This window comes from Alligator sinensis, unplaced genomic scaffold (assembly GCF_000455745.1).
Source record: "Alligator sinensis unplaced genomic scaffold, ASM45574v1 scaffold465_1, whole genome shotgun sequence".
NCBI lineage: Eukaryota > Metazoa > Chordata > Crocodylia > Alligatoridae > Alligator > Alligator sinensis.
The window spans coordinates 2,145,044-2,168,442 of record NW_005841979.1 but is presented as its reverse complement, the minus strand read 5'-3'; positions in this window follow the sequence as shown (position 1 = coordinate 2,168,442).

The window sequence follows — 23,399 nt, the reverse complement described above, 5'->3', positions numbered from 1 at the left end:
AAAAAGCCCTGCACTCGCTGGCTGCAGCAGCTGCAAACAATCAGGGCATCTGAGGGCTTGTGGCTTAGTCCCCTGTTGCAGCATGGGGCAGTGGGGATCACTACCCCTGCCTGGCACTCGCATGGCAGCTGCCCCATGGCATGAGTGTAGCATGGCTCAGCAGGGTGCTGTGCACTTCCTGGGAGTTGAGGCCACTGGGGCTGCATGGTGCTGGGCTCTGGCTGACTGCTGGAGGTGTCCCAGCTGGTGCCCTGCTGAGCTGCACTGCACCTGCATGATGCAATAGCTACTGTGCAGGTGCCAAGTTGGGGGGGAGGGAGGAGCGTGATCCCTGCTGCCCTGCACTGTGTTGGGGGCCCCAGAGTGCCTGATCCTTGAGCCCCCAGAGGCCCTGATCACCGCTGCTGCAGCCAGTGAGTGTGGGGCTTTTTTTTTTTTAAGTGGCAGGTGGGGATAGGGCCGGGCGGGGGATGGGGCCAGGCAGGGCAGGCATGGGGGCTTCTCCTGTGGCTCCTCCCACCTGGGGAGAGGCAGGCACAGCCAGAGGAGCAGCAGGAGAACCTTCAGCCACCCAGCTGTGCCTTCTTCTCCCTGGCTGATCTAAATTTCCAAAACAGCATCAAGACTCTGAAACAGATTCGACTGAATTGAAACAGAACAGTGATCCACAACACGAAAATGGATCACTGTCCTCCGAAACAGCTGAATCTGAAACCGAAATGAAACATAGCAATTTCACACAGCCCTACTGCTTTCCCTAATAAATAACTACATGCCAATCAGCTACATTTACAAGTACTCTAATCTTTACATTCTTCCCCCGAATCAGCTATATTCCCCTTTCCCCAAAGTCTGAAAAAAAAAATGGATCCACCTAGCAACATGCTCTGGAAATCAATAACATTGAGCTGCAATAGTGTAACTAGCATTCAGTGAATGAGTTACTGTACTTAGAGGGGACACCAGAATAGGGCCCCCCAGGAGTCTGTGATGTGGCAGCGGCAGCAGCATCAGTCCTGTGCAATACATAGCACTGCTGGTGTGGAAGCAAAAGCAACAACCTGGGGCAGGCACACTACAGGGGACAGGTAAGACCTTTCCTTTCTCCCCTACCTCCTCCTCTTGCTCTGTTGCTCCCCTGCCCCTTGCTCTCCAGCAGAGTTTGCATCCTTTTTCTCAGGATGCAAACTTTGCTAATTATGCTTTTGTTAAGCTACTGTAGACCAAGAAAGAGGCATGAGTTCTAAAGCTAAGGGGTCTGCAAGGAGATTATCCTTCTGTTTATTCTCTCTGTTTTAAACCAAGAGATGTCCAGCTCAGGCATATAAACTAATCTCTGCTGTTGTAGGGCAGCACAGAGAGAAAGGGGCAGGGGGCATACCCTAGATCACTGTGAAGTTTATGATCATAATCAACTCCTTGAACTCCATAGGAAAAGAATTGATTTAGATCCATTGAATTACATCAGCATAATGATTGGCTTAGATTGTGGCAATAGTTCTACCTCTGAAAGAAATGGTTGCAAAATTCTGTGCAGAGGTGAAAATCAATGTACTTTTTGGCTGACCATTCAGTAGCAGATGGAAATCCTATCAGACGACTCTATTGGAAACTGGTGTGACAAAGTCTATCAAAGAGTTGATAAATTACCCCGGTATCTTTCAATTCCTTTCTTAAATCAACTGGGATTTTTTTTTTACCATGATAGTATCTCTAGGCTTATGATTATTTAGCTTTTTTGGTATGGGTTTCAGTTTTCAGGCATGAGTGAGTGTTCTGTGTACATTTATTCTAGCTTAAAAATTGACTTATTGCCTGTACCTGGGACCGACATTCTTTTGAACACATGTAATGCAAATTGGGCAGCACAATTTTAGGTTTGGACATTTGTACAGTTTTGTCTCACACCTCACAGGGATGATACAATATCATGATACATTAGTTGTCCAATATAGTGATTAAAAATTACTTGCAGTTGCATTGTAAGTATACTTGGCACTTTATAAGCATAGTGTAAAATACCTCCCAAGTGTTTGTGATTTTATATATTAAAATTCCTTCAGGGCAGTCATTTTAAAAAGAGTCTGGCTCACATCTTACAACTTTATCACTAAGTGGCTGTGATGTTTTGTCTAATGATCTTTTAAAAGTTTTGTTTCAGTTATGTTCTTCAAAAAATCCTTTCTAATGTTTATTCCTCTTGTTGTAGTAAGTGTCACACATTTTTTTCTTCTCTCTTCTGCTTTTTCTCCTCCTCCACCAAAGGCTCTATCTTGCTGTGCTGACTTTGGAAATACTGTTACTGAAGCTCTTAGGTGGTTTTCTCTGAGCAAAGAATGTAGGACTGGACTTTATCATTCCCATCATCATCATTACTAATACGGATAATTCCAAAGCTGTAGATGGGAAGCCACATTGCTGGGTCAATGCCCCTGAATGAAACCAAGGCAGGAACTCTCCAAGCTCTGACTAAAGGACCTTCAGTTTCTTCAGGCAGTGTCATACACTGACCTGACCCATCAATATCTGTCTCATAAAGCTCCTGTCCAAATGCAGTTAATGGATGGATCTTCCTTGCATTGTCTCGGCCACCTGTCTCAGCCTTTGAAAGATCATCCTAGTTTGTACGATTAATGTACCTGGGTTCTGAATGCCAAAACTTCCTATATATCCAACTCTAGAACTTCCTGGGTTATTGTTGAGGGAGCAAAGAAATATATATATATTTACCTTTCCTTTTCTATCCTTACCTTTTCTGAGAAGCAACCATAAACTACAGGACACTTTCCTGAACATAGATATTCTGGCAATCCACCACTGGTACAGATCTGCTAAAGTCAATGGCTTGTATAACCTAGCCAATGATCTTGTACATGCTGTCTGTCATGATTTAGTATGATATTAACCTAGCGTTCCCAGGGAAGGATAGGACCATGATAATTTTTAGGCCTGTGCATAATGAATAGTTATCACCAGTTTAAGCCATGAAGCTTCAAAACAGCATCCTTAAGGCAGCCAGAAATGGTCTTTGTAGGGTGAACCAATATACTAATATCCATTTATTCTTCTTATGGCCCCCTGCTGTGCCTAGGAGAATGCTGCTTTTCATTGCCTGTTCCCCCTACCATGGCGCTTTTGATTCCATATGGTAAAGACAAGTTTCAGCTAAGGTTGTTGATTTTTAAATGAAAGGAGCCTGGTTCTCATTTACACCAGTGCTCCTTAATATCAGTCTAACAACATAAAGGAGCCTTGTATTCTTCAGTCTAGTAATTCAAAAGTCATGAGCCTGACAGTAATATTAGCTCATCTCCTCTTTCACGTGTCCTTATGTAGTATTTTGATTATGGTAGGTTATTAAATGTATTCCTTTATATAGACATTATAGTTGTTATCTGTCTGATGTAACCTTAGGGTTTTGATTTTTGTTTTTTCAGATTCTTTGTTTAAATGTGTGGTTTTAATGTCACAATTACATAGATTCCTTTATTTAATTTTTAATGATTTTAAAAAGCAGGGATTGCCTGAAGATCTAAAACCTCACCTGCTTGCTGAAGATCGCACTTTTGAATTCAGCTAAAGTCTCAGTTAAAGCATGTGCTATTTGAAGTCTTTGAGCTGAGTTCAGCTTCAGTTCGAGCCATGTCTGCTTCAGACTGGAAGAAAATAGTTTCCTATTCTACGCACAAACAACTTGTGCTGAAGGCCTGCCACTTCACTTATCACAGCCCCTAATCATACGTAATCTTTGTTATTTTCCTTAAACAAGATAAGAATGATTTATTTATTGAGGAAGATCAGTCCCAGTTCTGAAACCTTTCTAGTCTTTCTACTGGGTACATATTGTGCTTAAATGCATCGAGCATCAACTGGTCACTGTTAACAAAGCGCACACAAACCTCCAAAGTTTCACGTCAAAGATCTGGACAATTTTAAGCTAGTAATCAAGTTTTTCCTAGGGTGTTGTATACACATGTACATGGAAGTTTTTGAGGTTTATGGAAGGCTTTAAGCTATGAGCTGAGATTATATACACCCCTCCTAACTGCTAAAGTTAACAGTGAAATACTAGGTTCATGAAGTATAGCTTCATAGTAGTAACTTTCATAGATAAACAAAGTTGTTGTTAATTCCTCTGATCCTTCCTTTTCATGTCCTTGTGGCAAGGTATTTAGTAGAATTTGCAGATTTTGTCAGTTTTCTTGCAGGCCACACTGTGAGTCCTTCTGTTATGGCCTCAAACTTGTAACTTCTAGGTTGTCAACCCTCTGCCTTAGTGCCCATGCCACCCCATCTCCTATTCACTCCAGTATTCTTATATAATAAAAGGCTTAGTCTGTCTGCCTGAGGGTCTGTCTGCAATGCTTCTGGCCAAATGCACTTGCGGCGCCGAAATGACGATTGGCTGAGCGGCCTTGGCTGTGCGGGCCCAAGTTTGCAGCGCTGCCAGGGAAGTGTGGCAGTGGAGAACACTCCCTGGCTGCCCAAGCAGTGGGGCTTCCACACTCCTCCTTGCCTGAGGGTGAAGGGCAGAGGATCACAGTGGTGGTGTCCACCTGGCACCCAGTCTGGATGCCCCCCAGAACAGCAGGCAGGGAGGGAGTGAGGGGAGTGGGGAGCCAGGTGGACATGGGCCAGGTGGACCTGGAGCAGTGGGGGGAGGGGGGAGTAGGGCTGGACCCAAAGCAGGGGGCAGCGGAGTGGGGCCAGACCCAAAGTGGCGAGGGGGTGGGGGTGTAGCAGGGTTGGACCTGAAGCAGCGGGGGAGATGGCGGTGGGGAGGGGAGGAGTGGGGTTAGACCCAAAGTGGTGGGGGGGAAGCATGGTCAGACCTGATGCAGTGGGAGGAGTTGGGGAGCAGGGTTGGACCTGAAGCACTGGGGTGGGAGTGGGGGTAGAGCGGAGCCAGACACAGGGTTTTGTCCCCACTGGCTCCCGCCCGTCATTCTTGACGGGCCATTTGCTAGTGTGGTTATAAAACCTGCAATTCTTAACATTGGCCATGCTCCTTTAGTTTCAGGCAGGTTACCAAAGTCCTTGTATATCTCATGAGACAGACACTGCAAAGTCAGAGTGGAACTTTGGTGGAATTTACATACTAAGACCAAGTGAGCTATCCACAAAAATCCACCAAATTGCTTGTGCTTTTGCATGTATCTAAATTTTTGCCATGTAGTTACTAAAATTATTCAGTTATGCTTGCATATTATACACACACCTATTACAATTATGCCAAAATGAATGAATTAAACACAGCAGAAATAGACAAGGTGTTAAATGTGAACCCAATATAAGGTGCCATAAAATGGGGACCAAGCCATAATAATGGTCCAGGTATGATGTAGAACATTTTTATATCTCATTTTGATGGCTCTTTAAATTTAACAAGTGGCCAGCTGCCAAGAATCAGCTGAGTTTTGTGGCCTGGTTGGAGGCTTGCCGGGGTCAGAAGGGCTTCCTCTGCCAGGCACTTTAAACCCCACACCAGTTAGCCAGCCAGAGATGCCCAATACAGGATTCATAGTCCCTAGCAGAGGAAACCAAAAGCTACTGCATACAAGGAGCCTCTGCTCTCCTGCACTGGGCAGCTGGGCCAGAGACTCAGCTGATTTTTTGCTGTGAGAACCCTGGGGGACCCAGACCTTGGACTGTCCAGGATTGGGACTGACAGTCATGCGATTGTCAACCCGAGTCCCCAGACAGTCCTGGCTCTCAAACAGGACCTGGCACATGTGGCATGGCAGGAGGCAAGATGGTTGGGCTTGGGGATAAGATCCCAAGAGCACCATGGGAATGTGTGCCTGAGGGGCCTGATCTGGTGGGTTGTGCTTAGAAAATGCCTACCAGAAATAGGCACCACCGAGCTCATCACAAAGTACAGAAGTCATAGCTACTTCCATTTAAAAACATGGCTATATATTGAGGTACAGATGTCTGACTTTCTTTTATTCAGTAGGCTAGTGGTTAAGCGTGAGGGAGCATGACTCTTCTCAGTTATGAGTGTTTGACAAGCTTTAGTTAAAGTGCTTCCACCCCCATTTTTAAGCATGGAGACACTGATACAGGCGATGCAGGAGTCTGCTAGAACCCAGTAATTACCACGCTCTGGCAGACTCTATTAATCTATGAATGCTGTAATTCTAGCATGTTGGAGCAGCCTTGCTGCTCATATGTAGGCACCCACAGGTAGGAAACTTTATGTGCTGTAACTACAGTGCATTAATAAATGTGTAGATGCACCCATTGTGGCCCAAGAATCTTGTATTTGTGGCAAAGTGATATAGGTTTCACAGGATCTCATCCTTGATTGTAGCCTGGTGCTTAAGCCACTCTCCCGAGAAGTGGGAGGCATTTGAACCCTGTCAGTCCTAAGGCTTAGGTTTTTCACTTCTAGGTAAGTAGTTTAGCCATTAAGCTATCACCTAAGTTTGAGACTGGTGCCTTTCCCCACTAGAAATGAAGAGTGAGTCAGTCCCCTGTACCACCCTTCAGTCTGTGAAGACTATCTCCTACATTAGATGTGTATTGTAAGCCCTTATATTTTGGAGGATTGCAAGACCATCCATCCCTTCAGCATTTCCTATTGTCTTTCCAGTTGTCCTTCCACTGAAAACACTGGTTCTTGTGAGTGCTATTTGTCAGATCTGGACATGCAACACAGTTGCTATGTAATTATTTCCTGGGATTTTACTCCATAGTAAAGAGGAAGCACACTCCCAAGCTGGCAAACACTCTTACAGCATCTGGCTAGCAGGGAAGCTAGTTTGCATTGAGCAAATGGCTTCTCTGGGCTCAGGGAGTAGATGCATAATGTTGTGCAGTTATAAATTACTCCACTGTATAGCTGTGCATTTCTGTCAGGGAACTACCCCAGAGTGGAATGACTTGCATTAGTAAGTCATGTATCCACTCCAGTTTTATTTAAGAGTAAAGTCAACTCGCTCCATAGCAAATGTCATGTCACCTAATATAGCTGTAAAATGTATAAGTAACATAGACAATTAATTTTGGTTTGTGAATTCTAATCTGGAGCCAGAAGTCTAAAAGACTTTGTGGCTGTGGACCTGGGAACCTATAGGGAAAACACAATAGAGTACCTAAAATCATAACATTTATGTTTCATTTTGGTGGTGTTCAAGCTCATAATTTGGGTATATTTAGATCAGATTGTGTATGTGTATACACACTTGGTTAGAAGTGGAGGGAAAGCACCTCACAATCCGTTATAGCTGGAATTAATATTTCCTAATAGAAAGCATACGATCTTGTGTGGCCTTTGCTTAAGTCTTCATTTTCCTTGGAGCCACTTCATTTTTCATTTAAGATCATAGGAAAATAGAGCTTGAAGAGACCTCATGAGGTCATCTTATCCAGCTGCTGCTCAAGGGAGGATGGTTCTTGACTGAACCATTCCAGACAGCATCTGATAAAATGAACTTGGATTCCTGAAAGCTAATGAGCTCTTGCTCTCTCTCCTTATATGCATATCTTCTTTAGTTAGTCTATAAAGGTGTCTTCTGACTGACTTCAGACTAACACAGCGAGCTACTTCTCTAAACCACCCTAGCCAAGTGTCTGGCTAACCTGTTCTTGAACATTTCCAGAGAGGGAGGTTCCAGAACTTCCCTAGGTAGCCTGTTCAACTGCTTAACCATCCTCATAGTCAGAAAGTTCTTAATCTCCAACCTAAACATTGTTGTTTATCTTGTTTAAAATAAAATTAAATATTATACCTTTGTTTGATACTTTTTGGGATAATTAGAACTAGCCGTGGTACTACAAAGACATTTCTTGTGTCTTTGGCTTGTGAGCTTTTTTGTTTCTAACTTTTTGTTTCTGTTTTTGATCTATTTTAGTTGACTTGAATACTGATCTCAGTGTTTTTGTTGAAGCTGACACTGACATTGGCTTTATTAAGGATTGACACAGTGCTGCTTGGGTGACTCTCCCTTTTTATGTCTGAAAGGACCCAGTGAATAGTTCTGCTCTATAAGCTCTTAAGTCACTTCACATTTTAAGATGTAACCTATTTTCCTAGGCTATACGTGGCTTCAGAATCAAGCGTAATTCTGTTCCTCAACTACACCTGTTAAATACATATCTAAGGGTGCTTTGGGTGAGACTGAGGCTGCTTGGTTTCCAGCACCTTTCATCTATATAGGGCTTGCATCCTCTTAGCTTTCCTGAAATCTAATGGAAATTATAGCTTGGATGGGGACTGTCTGAAACTTAGTCCAAGTTAAACAGTGAGAGTGTGCATTGGATGGGAGATATAGTTAGTGGAAATTAAAAGGGTTGAGATCAGATGTCTTGATAGCTATTTGCCCAGCTTTGTTAGTGAGGGGTACAGTATAGTAATCCTGAAGAATTATCCATATGCTTTCAAGTACCAGCAGTAGACAGAATTATTTCCTTTACCTATGTCTTTAACCAAGACCTTGCCTTTCAGGTCCAGCTCTCACCCTGTTTTTCCATGTTTCTGTTGCTTCAAATCTGATTATTGCCATAGACTCTACTTGAGGCTGTATCTGAAAAAACCTTCAGCAACTTCTGCTCATGCAGAATACATCTTGTTGCTTGTTTAGCAGCATTTCTTGCAGGAGACCTCTGCTCATTACTGTGCTCTGACTTTTAATTTATTCCTAGATACTCAGTTTTACTAGTAAAGGAAGATGAAAGTGGAAATGCAGAAATACAGTAGAGCACAAATGCTAAACCAGATGAAAGAAAAAAGAAACCTCTCATATGTGTGTGTGTGTGTGTGTGTGTGTGTGTGTGTGTATGTATACTAGTCCAAAAATATATATATAAATTTTGCATATCTGGTTTGAACTTCCACCATATATGAATGAGTGGGTTATTTGCACTCAATTTTTGTTGTAATTTCAATGCAGAAAATAAAATATTTTCATTTCTATCATAAAAATCCATGAATGAAATATACTTTTCATTTTTTTTAATAGGGGCCCAGAAACAGAATGCTCTTTTGCTTTCCATTCTCTTATAACTGTATCCTACTAGATACCACATTGTCAAAACACTTGTTCTAACTTTTCTCTTTCCCCATGCTGGCCACCCTGGGCTGGTGGAGGACCTGTTAGGGGAGCTGCAGATTCATGGTCACTTTGGGGACAGTGACCACCAATCAATCGAATTCACCATATGGCGTAGGGTGGGTAAGATAACTAGTAGGGTGGAAGTGTTTGACTCTAGGAAGGCTAACTTTAATGTGCATAGGAGTCTAGTCAATGACACACTGTAGGACAAGAGTATTGATGAGATGGGAGTCCAGGGTGGTTGTTCCTAAAGGAAGCAATCCTTCGGGCGGAGAGGGAGACTATCCCAGTAGAAGGGAAAAGGGGGAAGGAGCCAAAAAACTTGCTTGGATAAACAGGGAAATCAAGGGGAGCCTAAGGGCAGAAAAGAAGGCATATAGGCGGTGGAAGTAGGGGGAAGCTACCAAGGAGGAGTATACCTACTTGGCCCTCACTTGCAGGGGAGGCAGTTAGAAATGCCAAAGCAGCTACAGAACTGAGGCTGGCTACACAAATTAAAGACAACAGATAGTCTTTTTTAGATACGTAGGGAATAAAGGGAAGGCGCAGGGCAGCATAGAACCCCTACTGAACAAGAAGGACCAATGAGTGACAGACAGGGGGGACAAGGCTGAGCTATTCAATGAGTTTTTTGCCTCTGTGTTCCTGAACAAGAGTCAAGATAAGCCTCCGAATGGGTTCTTAGATGGGCATCAGAAGGACACCCGCCCAACAACTGTTAATGCTGACTTGGTGCAGAGTCACTTGGATGGACTGGATGTATTCAAGTCAGCAGGCCCGGATGAGCTTCATCAGAGAATAATGAAGGATCATATTTGTGGGAGTGCAGTGGGAAAAATAATGCATCAGGGCAACCAGCATGGATTCGTAGCAGGTAGATCATGCCTGACCAATCTGGTTTCGTTTTATGAAAGGGTCACAAAATGCTTAGATGCAGGAGTAGAAGTGGATGTCATTTTCTTGGATTTTAGCAAGGCTTTCAATATGATATCTCATCCCATTCTCATAAATAAAGAGGCTGTGACATAGATGTTGACATGATCCAGTGAGTGGAAAATTAGCTTAGTGGTCACACCCAGAGAATGGTAGTAGATGGGTTGGTATTGGCCTGGAAGGATGTGGGTAGTGGGGTCCCGCAGGGTTCGGTCCTTGGACCTGTACTCTTCAATATCTTCATCAGTGACTTGGATGAGGGTGTGAAGTGTACTCTGTCCGAGTTTGTGGATGATACTAAATTGTGGGGTGAAGTGCACACTCTGGAGGGTAGGGAACGATTGCAGGCAGACCTGGGCATGTTAGAAAAGTGGGCAGTACACAATAGGATGCAGTACAATAAGGACAAATGCAAAGTGCTGCACCTAGAGCGTAGAAATATCCAGCACACCTACTAGCTGGGAAGTGACCCTCTCAGCAGCATAGAAGTGAAAAGGGATCTTGGAGTCATAGTAGACTCCAAGATGAACATGAATTGTCAGTGAGACGAAATCATCAGCAAAGCTAACCGCACTTTATCATGCATCAGCAGATGCATGACAAATAGAACCAAGGAGGTGATACTTCCCCTCTATGCGGTCAGACCACAGTTGGAGTACTGCATCTAGTTTTGGGTGCCGTACTTCAAGAAGGAAGTTGATAGACTCGAGAGGGTCCAGAGGAAGGCCATTTGCATGGTTAGAGGCTCACAGGACAAGCCCTATGAGGAGAGACTGAGGGACCTGGACTTGTTCAGCCTCCACAAGCAAAGGCTGAGAGGTGATCTTGTGGTCACCTACAACTTCATTAGGGGGATGCAGCAAGGGATTAGAGATTCTCTGTTCACCAGGGCACCTCTTGGGGTAACAGGAACAATGGTCTACGAATCTATGAGCTTTAATTCCCCCCTTCACATCTGTTATATTTCTAGTATACATTATGAGAAACTAATGACCTAGTGACGTCCTTAACAGGAAAAGGAGTTATAGGGACATACTGTTATAAAGAATGATAATAACATACAATTTCCTTTTTTACTCACATTAGCATGTTGAGGCTTAAAGGTGGCTTCATTACTTTGCTTTGTTTAAAATATCTCAGTGCTACTTGTACTATAGATATTACAAATACTGTAAAAATGGAAGTATAATGTGATCATAAAAACTAGACCTGGATGTTTTTAGTTGTTTTATTGATGGTATCTCATTTGATTTCTGCTTTTTGGATGCTTCAGTATTTGGCACAGTAAATTCCTGCATTATTGGTTGCTGTGTGGCTAAGATGTTATGGGTTCATAAATCCAAGACCCAAGACATGTTATAGATATTTAAGTTGTGCTGTGTGAGTATAAAAAAGAAATTGTTCAAAAAATCAGTTTTAAAAGAATAACAAAATGTGTTGTTTGGGTCATAAAACATGTTTTTGATTTTTTTAATATAAATGCAATTCTTTTATTCTATACATCATTTAAATGTTCTGTTTAAAAAAAGAAATTTCACAGTTTACAGAAGTCATTCTCAGAATTTTTTTTAAAGAAACTAGTAAGTTTAGGAATCTCATTCCACAAGTTTTACTCATGTTGAATAATTGTCATGTGAACAGGCTTGTAGATTTCCAGTACTTTTCTATTCTAAGTAAAGAATACTGCAGATGAGTTGAGTAGGAGTTGTAGAATTTGGTTATAGATTGTTAACGGAGGAATGATGTACATTTCCTATGGCTATCTCTGATAAAACTATAATTGCTTTGTCTAAATGTTTTCCACAAAATGGAGTGATAGTCAATGTTAGTATTAGTATATTTCTATTGCACTGCTCTGTGCTGAATACTAGGCTGAACTTTGCACTTCTTGGTCTGCTATTCAGTTAAGTTATGCAGTTTTTTGTTTTTGTTATTTTAAAATACGGAAATTATTGCAAACCAAAGACATAACTGGGCAGGATGACCTGGGCAGCTACCTATGGCATCAGTTTGGGGCAGGATGAGGTGCGGGGGGCAGGGTAGAGAATGGGTGGAAGAGGAGCAGGAAGAAAAGTGACTAATATGATCATGCCACTAGTGTGGCAGTGACCAGAATTTGCTGTTGTCCCTGTAGGTGGCAGCTGCCCAGCTGTGTTTTGTTCCTCTGTTGCCAAAAGGGTTGTGGCAAGGCATGGTTGCAGAGCTGTTAAGGCATCTTGTTACAGCTCCAGAGGCATGTGTTTGAACTTTTTTCTGGATTTTGCAGAAAGCTGTCTTTCCTTGGGTATGGTGCCTGAGCATTCAGGCTGGGGAATCAGCTGGATGTCATGCTTTTGGCCATAGAAACTGGTGTGCCTTAAACATGGACGACCACTGGGCCATTCAACTCAAGTGGACATTTGACTGTGAAGGAATTGTGCACATTTGTAGTGTGCAAATATTTGTATTGCAGCCTTTAATAGAGTGCAACATCAGTAATCTCAGGGCCAAATCAACTTTACTTACAGTGCATAGGGTTGTGATCCTAGCTATATCCTATGCTAGTGCTACAGAACCTATTACTCCTTACATAGTGAGAACTTGAGAACTAGCATCGTGTTAGACCTTTCTCTTGAGACAAAAATTAAGAAGAGGTGATTACTTTTGTACTCTCTGTTCCCCTCTTTGTACATTCATGCAGCATTAGGCATAGTCAAACCCATAGTCTCTAAAATCTGTGTGCTGAATGGAGAGTGATTGAGAGACAGCAGTTTGGAAGAGATTGTACTTGAGGGAGATGCAAACTTGTAGTGCATGGGGAGCTGGATAGGTTGTACGTTGTGTGGCCAATCACTTTATGGTACACAACAGAAAGTGGTGAAAACCTCATTCCTGCCCTCATATTTTGGGTTTTGGGACCACCCTCCCCCCACCAAGGATGCATTGAGGGAAGACATCCCTGTGCTCACAGAAGTACACATTCTTGTAAACATTTTCTCCCCTTCTGTTAAGTTCTGTCTTAAATGCATATTTCCTCATTGTTTCTTGAACTCCATCCTTGAAGCAGGTAGCATATAGTTTCATACAGGGCGCATCTATATGTGATGCAACATCACTGTAGCAATGTGCTATGGTGACATAGCATCCACAGGCAAGAACGGTGACGTCGCACCTATGTCGCCATAATGACACTCTCTCCTATTATAGCATGTTGCTACATCAGTGTAGTGCCTAAATATAACCATGCATGGTGCAGTACAGGGTGTTATTATGCCGTCTTTTAGTACTTCCAAAAGGAAGTACTAAATGATGCAGTAACAACACCGCCATAGTGGCATGGGTAGATGTGCCCAGTGAGTCAAAATGCTAGCTCCAAGTGTATAATACAGGTTCACTGAAGGCAAAGATGAGTATTTTTTTTAAAGTGTGGAATACACTTAATTGTTAATCTTGCTGCAGATCAGAGTAATCCAGTAAAAGGTCATCAAAATGCATGCCAATACTGAGGGTCCAAAGAGTTGGAGCAAATTCAGTAAAATACACCTCTGTTCTCCTTAGCACCCACCTGGAGTCTCACTGACCAACAGGTTTGCCTACTTTAAGCCAGTTGCATGATTTGGGTGCTGCTGTGCTTGAAGTCCACCGCTTTTTTTCCACAGTGTGTGTTATCACTAAAGGGTTCTGTAAATTTAGTGTAACTTAGTTACTGGGTTACTAGCTAACCGTGAAAACTGAGTTTGGATTTTTATACACATAGGCATATAGGAAATCTTAAGGTATGTCCAAAATCCGTAACAATTATTGTTCTATAAATTGTCTTATCCAAGTGCTTTAGGGTCCTAGTACTCTATATGACTGTTACTTTCATACTTTTAACTAAATATGTAGTAGTAAGTCTGCTTTTTACTTGGGATGGGAGTACTTTATAGTTGCCTACATTTATATACATTTGTTTTATTTTATGTAAAAAGGAATGCTTCTACGAGGAAATCTTCAAGAGCTATCAAATATAATTTTGTACTATGGGAATGCCCACCTTAAAGTTCTTTTCATAAACTCATCCACAAGACTAATTTTAAGTTAAGTAACAAAAGCATTTACTTTCAGCTATTTAAAAATATGCATCGAGCTGGAAAGACATGCATTTAAATAACTTTCAGGGTAATCTTCCTTACTGCTAAATTACACCAGTTTTGTTATGTCATTCCAAGAATTAGATTAAAATCTCATTCCAAGAATTAGATTAAAATCTCACAATATCTCTGTGTACCCTGACATACATTACTTTTAAAGCCTCAAAGAAAGTGGCCCAAAGACCTGTATGTCTGAGCCAATGATTAATGTGCTAGTAAGATGGACAATACTCTGTCACAACATTTTTTCAGTACTGGTATTTTGTGTTGTTATCCTGCTGCTTGTTTTTCAGTATGTAGCATTTTCTGTGAAGATTTTTTTCAGACACAGTATTGTGGTCAGCACTTTTTTCAAAAAGCCCTGATTTGTTGGAAACTTGTGTCTTCTCTTCATGACTGCTTGTATTACACTGGATCTACTGTGGATGGAAACTAAATAATGGGACAAACTGTTTGTTAACTTTGTGTATCTATGTAAACAGTCCACACCATAGGCTAGAGATGGATTCTAAGGAGTGTTGTTAAATGAACGTATGCCACCATCGTGATAGTCCTACAGTGAAGAAAAGCTCTGGATCTAGGATTTTGAAACGGAGGGCATCAGATAGTGAGGTGTACCATCACATAATACAACACACATTTTTCTCCAGTTAAAGAGAAACTAGAAATTTACTAATGTGGTAGAGGCCTAGGGATATATTTATTCAATGTAAGATCAAAGCAAAAACAAATATAATTTTATAGGAATGTATGCTGATGTGACACAGGGGCAAACTAGAGGCCAGGTCACAAGTTGGTCCACCCACCTGCCTAGGACAGTCTGCCCTAACTCACCTACCATGACTTGAATGTTTACAAATATAACAAATGGGAGGCTGCCCACTCACTACCCCGATGCCAGGGTGCGCTATCCATGGCTCCGCACCTTCCTTCACCATGGCCCATGCCTCACAGATGGCATCCAGATCAATATTGCTCTCAGGTCTGAGGCTGGGGCAAATTCAGTCCACCATTGGGTTCCATTCTCGTTCACAGGCATTCTGCCCCCCTCTTACAGGGGCCTCTAGCATCCTGACCATTGCTAGGCTACACTCCACTGCCCTTTTTCCCCTCGAACGGCCCCTTGGGCCATTGGGCTTCGCTTCTTTCATTTTGGTAGGACACGCAGCCCTTTGGTTCCCTCAAGGTCCACTACTCTATGTGGCCTGACCTTATGCCAAATACCAGGCTAACTCTGGCCTGAGCCCTTACTGGGCCCCTTGACTCTGCTGTCACCCATGGGGGTTGGCCCATGTACTGTCCTTCAGGCTGCCCTTGCTGCCCTACTCAGTACCTGCCGGTGCAGCTCTTCAAGCCTCTTTCAGTGGCCCTACTCTGCACCACATGCACACAGTCCTTCGAGTGCCCATTTTTCACCCTCCTCTTTGCGGACCTTCACAATACCCTTTCACCACAACAGTGTCCCCTCCAGGGCCTCCGGGACCCTTTGTCCCTGCTGGGCTCAGGTGCCTACTTATGGGCACGCCTGGCCCCACTGCTCTCACAGCTCCACAGGGGACTGGTAGGGGGAGCACAAGGGGGTACATGCCCCTCCCAAGATTGGCCCCCGACTTGGCACCGCTCAGGATGGGGTAGTTATTTTGCTGCACGGGCTGGCAGTATGTTGGGCAGGGGGTATAGGAATGGATATAAGGCTTTTGGCCCATCCCCAGGCCCACCCAAAAATTCTGCCCCCCCCCCCTCCAAATCTCAGGAGGCACCAGCCACCCCTGCACAGCACTCACCAGGTACCCACCAGATGGTGGGGGCCAGGGTTAAGACACCCCTACTCGCCTTTCACCAGGAGGGGTACCTGGTCTGGTATTTCTTGGGGCCTGTCCACCACAGATAGCTCTGTCAGACCTGCCTTACCCAGCAGGCTGCAGTTTTAGGTCATGCCCAGAACCAGGAGCCTCCAAACCTCCCCATAGCTCCTGCCCTCACCTCCAAAATGTCCCTGAGCTGTAGCTTAGCCGCTTGTTTCTTTCTTGGCAGCTGGCAGCAAACAGCTGCCTTGCCCTATAAGAACTGGGTCCTAAAATGGCCACCCTAATCAGGCACCTGCTTGCTGCCTGCCTTCAACCCTTAAAGTGGCAGGCACCAAAGGTGCACTTCCACATCTGATTTGCTTGATTATATATAAAGTTTAAAAACACAACACACTAGGTAAAAATAATCAAACGAAATTGTTTTGTTGGGTTTGTAGTCATTATAATTAAATAGGCATCTCTTATTCAGATCCTTAAAACAAAATCTAGTCTTCTTGGGTGTCTTTATGGCGCATCGAACACTTCACTGTCTGTTGTCTCCACACCTGAGTTTGTGTTCACCTGAGTTAATGTTACCAAACCCAAGAGAAGCTTTTTAGCAAGAGCTAAAAAGAGTCTGCAGGGCTGTGAAATTGAAGGGAGACATTATCAGGAATAGCTAACAGGTAGAAAAATTGCAAAAGAAAGGATAGCTTGAGTAATGAAAGTTCAAGGCTATTAAAAAGGAGAGAGGGCCATTAACACCTCTGGAAAGAAGAGAGATTGGCAGGGATCAGATAAATTATAATGAGCCATGAAGTCAATTGATTCCCTCAGAGCTGCCTGAATTGAAATGCTGCTGCCCCTATGGGGAAGTTGGTTTAAAGTCTGGGTGGAACAAAAATAAAAGGAGGGTGCAACTGCACCCCACCTGAATCTGCCCCTGCCTATGCCTGTGCAGTATTAGGCATAGACAGAGGAAAGTACCTTAAGTAAAAAGTCTTGATTCTTTTCCTGGGTTTTGGGATTTCTTCCACCAGTAAATCCAGCTGTTGCAGACATAAATAGCACAGGCCAAACTCTACCCCTGCTCTGTTGTGAGACCTGAAGCTGACAGGGAAACATTAACTGAGAATGTATCCCTCCAGTGTGGCTGAAAACTCACTGGTGGCAACCTGCCACCACTAAAATAAATTGAAGTAGTCCTGCTTGACAAGCAATAATTATATGGGTGGACAGTACAGTATTTCAAGCATGGTACCTCTCAACCTAAAATTCCCACAGCCCAAGGTAGTGGCGTGTAAACAGTGCCAGACTGAGGCTTAAGCTACTTAAGATACAGTTTAGGGCCTCACAATATGAGGGGCCTCTAAATAAGAAAAAATACCTGAATCAGTATCACATTTTATAATAATCAACTAGTAGATAAAGGAGATATGGGAAAGTGAGTCTTCAGATATGGACATTTTTTGTTCTAATATGACAAAAATATACATACATTGGATTATTTTTATCATGTGGGGCCTCTTAAACTGGACACAGTTTAGGGCCTCAGCATGTCATAATCCAGCACTGTGTGAAAATTTACTTCATGCAGGTAAATGGGGACATCACTACAATTAGGCTTTCAGGTAAATGAGTTATTTATATTACAGTGGGAAACATTGTAGAGTCATAGGATTTTTGAAAACCTAGATTTATAACCGTCTCCTGTCAGAAGCTACAGGAAAGAATGTATGGGCTGTCAGCATGGGAAGTTGACACAGGGTGCAGACAGATGTTAGGACTCCAGTCTAATTCATGGCACTTTACATAAAGCACCATAAGGTAGAGCACCCCAAGTGTCTCTCCCCCACCCCCAACCCAACAGACATTTGCCTGTTAGGTTGGGGGTGGGGTGGGGGAAGGACGCTGGAGGCAGCCTGCATCAACCCAGGCCAGCAGACAGAGTGCTCCAGCAGCCTCCCAGGAAGCTGCCAAATTGTTCTTGCCCCAGCCCCACCCCCTTCCCCCAACTCCAAGGCTGTCAGCAAGTGATAGGGCTCCATTCTTCCCTGCCCTCCCCGCTCCCAGCTTCGGCCATTCAGCAGTTGGGAGCAGCCAACATGGAGCTGAGGGGGAGGGGAGGGAATGGAGTCCCCTTACCTTGGAGACCTGACCCAGCTGGCCCCAATACCCCAGCCAGCGTAGCTGGGGTGGGGCCACAAGGTGAGAGGCCCCGTTCCCCACCCCTACTCACCAGCTCTGGCTATTCAGCAGCCAGCAGCTCCCTCTCCTTCCCCCTGACAGCCCGGGCTGAAGGGCTGGACAGCAGCCCAGCCCTGATCCCCGCAACAAGAAAAATTAAATCTGGAGGGAGCACAAGTTCTCTAAGACTGTGTGTAGACAAAATGAGAGGTGTGCGTGCACAACACTTAGAAGAGCTAAATATTTTTGCACAGCTTTAATGGTGCTGGTGTTTGCACACATCAGCAGCGTATTGTGCATTAATTCCAGCTGCTGTAGGAAATTCAGTGGTGTAATGTGCCTTAAATGACTTGGGGCACAGCAAACTAAAACTCCTTTGAGTTTTGAACAAGGGCTACCAGGGGCTTTTCCAGGACCATGGCAGTGCATTAATATTGATTTTAAGGAAGAAATACATTCACTTTATTTCTTTTGGATAATTATTTTTCTGGTCTGTACACAGAATGTTATGGCTTCCTCAATATCTTGGATTCATAATGAGTGCAGAAATATGGTGCCAGGCAAGTCAATCATGGCCTTGGGATGAAAATCGATGCTAAATTTCATCTCATGTCAAAAGAATGTTATCAGAAGATAACAATAAGGAGAAAAGAGATGTCACAGAAACAAGAAGAAGTTCTCAGTGGAGCCTACCGTGAATGCTGATCTCATATGTAGTCATGCTTCAGTGAACTAGAGTTCATACAAGTGTTATCCAGTAATTCCTTTACCACATGTTTTGGCAAGGTCAAGGTCACATATTCTCCAGTCCCTCAGTTGAGGATTGCAAAGTATCAGATCTTTTTGGAAGATCTATCCATTAGTAAACTAGGAAGAGTAATTAAGTCAAAGTTAGTTGTGGAGAAAGGACAAGACCCATTTAAGTTCCAGTTAATTCTAGGGAACAGGAAGCAGAAAGAAAGAGCATCTGCTGCAATAGAAAATAGTGATTTGTTGTGATATGGGAGCATTCTTCCTTCCAGGAATGTGAGTTGTTTTGCTCATGTCAGTCAACAAATATAGGAATGTTTTCCCTGCAGGTGTCATGGATTACCCTAGGGGAGTGCTTACTCAGGACCCCAGCCCAATTTGGTCTCTCTGGATACCCCCTAAAGTTAGCCCAGGCATGGCTTGTAGGGTGGGGTGAAATATGGCTTCTTTTGACTCTGAGACTCTGGTCTTCTGGTCTGTGACCCTCTCTAGTTATCCATGGCTCTCCAATACACCTTTTCTGAGGGACTTCAGCATCCTTTAAAAGGGTGAACATCCTCCTTCCAGTGAGGGTGAAGAACATGTAGTGAGTTTCAGGCAGCAAAACAGACAGCAGACCACACAGTGAGAAGACCTTGCCTCCTCCAAAGGGTTAAGCAGTCCCTCTGTCCCTAGTCTAACCCACACAGCCCCAAGCACCCCAAGATTAGTTCAGCTGTTCTGTTTCTCTGGTTTGCACAGCCCTGGATACCCCAAAGTAGTTCTGCTCTTCCCTCTCTTCAGACTCTTCAGCTCTCAGGCCAACTCCCTCTTTTTCAGGCTTCTTAATCCATTTTCCCATACTTATCTCCCTCCTTCCTCCTCCAGGGCAGTGGGGTGTCTCCTTCCAGAGATGTTAACAAGGATATTCAGTTCTTTGTTGTTGGTTAATGCTTGTCTTCACTTAGGCAAGGCAGCTCTAGCTTTAGATTCTTTTAAACCCTTTATTGTTCCTTGTATGAGACAGTCAGGGAAACAGAGGCATGTGACATTACAACAATGTGAACACATTTAACCCAGAAATATGACATTAAAAGCATAGCCTGTCACAGTCATCACTTATGTGGCAGCAGAAATTGCTCAGTAGCATGGGATCTGCACTCAGAAGGAGACTGACTTGTATACCCGTTTTGGGGAGCTCTTTGTCTGGAAACAAAGAGCCCTATGGCCTCTCTGTATTTCATGACCTAGGGCATTTATACATGTGTGAAGAGCCCTATGGCCTCTCTGTATTTCATGACCTAGGGCATTTATACATGTACTTTTTTCCCACAATGCACCAGAGGTCCACCGCTTCAGAGCAGACTTGATTAACCAAGTCTTTGGAGCAGACTCGTACATTTTGCCATTTATATGACTGCATGTGGTGCAGCACAGTTCACCTCAGCTTGCATGCAGAGCAGACTTGATTAATTGAGTCTGCTCTGCATGCGAGCTGAGGCAAACTGTGCTGTGCCATGTGCAGCTCTATAAGTGGCGAAAGGCGTGTCAGCGCACAGAAAATGGCAGCGGTGCGTTTTTCAACCAAAGCACCTCCTAGGTGTTTTAGTTCAAAAGTATGCTGCTGCCATTTTCTCATTGCTGACGTGCATTTCGCTGCTTATACAACGACATGTATCTCAGTGCCGTATACATGTGTAAAAATGCCCCTAGAGGCTACGTGCAGAGGTTCAGAAAGCCTAAGGTAGAATCTATTTAATCTTTGTGAGTTTTTCTAAGCTGTGTAGTTTGAACCGATGACAAACTGATCTGACATTCAGTGGTAAGATGGCCAAGAAAGGCAGAAACCTGCACTGGCTCAGGTGAGGGGCCTGGGGGTGCTCACATGCACCACTCTTCATGGCAACACTGGAGGGCACAGCCAGCAGACAATCTCTCCCCAGCTCCTTTCCCTCCCCAGCTGCCCGCCTCTGTGAGGAGGGGGAGACTACACGGTGCGGGGCCTTTTTGTTCCCACATCCCTGCATGCCAGGAGGAGAATGCACCCCCCTCCCCAGCCTGGCATTGGACCTCCCTAGCCAGGATCTGCACAGTGCAGGGTTGCCAGTGATGGACTGGGGGGTTTCATTCCCCTTGCTACCACCCCCAACTCTGAGGCAGCAGCTGGGTAGGGGGTGGGGCTCCGGTGATCCCAGCTCAGCTTTCCAGGTTGTCAGGGGATGACAAGCCCCTGCCATGGGGGCTTTTCCTCCCCTTACGCTGTGCTGGCCTGGGCTGAGGTGGGGGGGAGGGGGGATGGCAGGTGTCCATTCCCCTGCTCCCTGTCCCACCACAGTGACAGGCACAGGCAGGAAGCAGGCTTTACTGCTTCAGCTCTATGACAGCTCAGCGTGGGGCTGCCCCCACTCTGCTGGAGCAGGCAGCACAGCTCAGGGCTGCAGAGTATCCTGGGATGCCAGGGGACTGTGAATTAACTTGAATCTGGAGAGGATCTGGGACAGTTCAATAAACTGGTTTAGCTTAAATCAGTTATGTCTGATACTACATCCATCCTGGTTTATTTTAAACCAGTTTCAGTGATTTTGAAAGCAGTTTATATGCACTGAACTTCTCTTACAGGTTTAAACTGGTTTCCAATCATTTTTACCAGTTTATGTTTAAATTCTGTCCCTAGCCAGAATGCCAAGTAATGGAGAATTTCATATAAATCTGGACAAAGGTTCTGCTATGATTCTCCATGTCTTCCATATTTCCCCAGGACCATACAAAAATAGGAAAGAAAGGGAGGAAGTGGCTAAACAGGCCATAACCTCCAGAGTAAGCGTTGTGCCAACTTCAGCACCCTCAAACATGTGCTTCTTTGAGCAAACTACTTCTTAAATGGGAAGCACTGTAGCTCTGCACATCATGTGAATTTGGCTGGCTAATTAGAGGAAGAAATGGCTAACACTGTCAATCAGTGATTTCAAATACCCCCCCCTCCCGGTACTAATTAGACCTATTGATGCTTCTGGCTGTTTTGCTTTGGTTTAGGTAGAACAGTGAAGTCTTTACCTCATGTGGTAAATTTACTGTATAATTGTGAGTTATTGTCCTCATCACTAATTAACCTGGCTCTGAACTTTCCCGTGTCTCTATCTCACAGTGGTTGTGAACTATTGCAAAAAGTCTCTCCATCTAGAACTAGACAGTCTCAAAACGAGTATGCATTTGAACTGATTTCCTAGAAACTGGAAGTTAAACAGTAAGATTTATTTTACTGACTGAAGAAAAGTGTATCGATTGCCACATTAAATAAGTGCACCCCAAGGGAAGTCAAGGTCTAACAGTCACAAACTTCTGGAAGACAGTTTTAGACTGGACATAAGAAAAAACTTCTTTACCATCTGAGTCTCTGGAGTCTCGAATAGACTCCCCCCAGAAGTGGTGCAAGCGCCTACTCTGGATACCTTTAAGAAACGCTTGGATGCTTATCTTGCTGGGGTGATCTGACCCCAGCTGACTTCCTGCCCCTTGGTCAGGGGGCTGGGACCAATGATCTCACGAGGTCCCTTCCAGCCCTAATGTCTATGAAATCTATGAAAGTACAATGTACTAGGAAGGCTCTTGTGGTTCTATGAATGTATCCAAGCAAAAAGGTCAAGTGTCTATATTATAACACCCTCAAGATTGTCAAGAAAACAAGTTTCTTGTAAATCCTTGATTCCAGCCTGTGACAGGCTCAGATATTTTGCCCTCTCCAGAGTTTGGCACCCCTAATGGCCAGCCTGGCCTGCCCAAGTTCCCTGGCCTCCTCCACCTCCTATCTCTCACCTGCTGTGGTTTGATGTTACATATGTGAAGGGGAGGCTGCCCATACGGGCCTGAGTGGCCTATTCCTTGGTGCCTCTTACTTTTCTGCCCTCACCCCGTGGGTATACACCCTTTTGAAGAGGGCCTTAGTTGCCTTAGTTTAAAAGGGCTAGACTTGAGACCTCCAGCCACCTGTATAAATCATACCCATTCCTCGCAGATGACTCATTTGCCCCTTGTAGGGGAATCTCTTGGTCCCATATAGACACTGGGCACCTCAGGCCCCAAACCCTTGTCCAGGTTTCAGCCTTCTTGAGCTCTGCCCTTTTTATCTGGCTAAGACCCCTTAGACCAGGTCCACTGCCTTGGACTTGGGCTCCTAGGCTGCAGCCCCGCAAGTCTTTGACCAAAACTGGTCTCACAAGTACAGAGTACCCCTTGCACCATTCTCTGTGGCCTCCAGACCTTGCCTACAGCCACAGGTTAGTCCTCTAGTCATGAACTTAAAGAAAAAAAAGAAACACACAAAGAGTTACCCATCTGGTTTTAACTCAGACTTAACCCCTTCAGGGCCATAACCATCAAATGACATTGTGAAGCTGGGATCTTTCTCGGATTAGCTAGTGTCTGTCTTTTAGTTCATACAAATGGTTCTCACCTTTGCCATAGCCAAAGTTTATTCTCAAAAGAAATTCAAGAAATATTCTTCCTTCTGCCAAGCATCCCATTCTAGTACCTAGGAGCAGTGACATTATTAGGGCAATGAAAATTTGTCTCGTGTAGTGAGAGCTACTGTATGATTA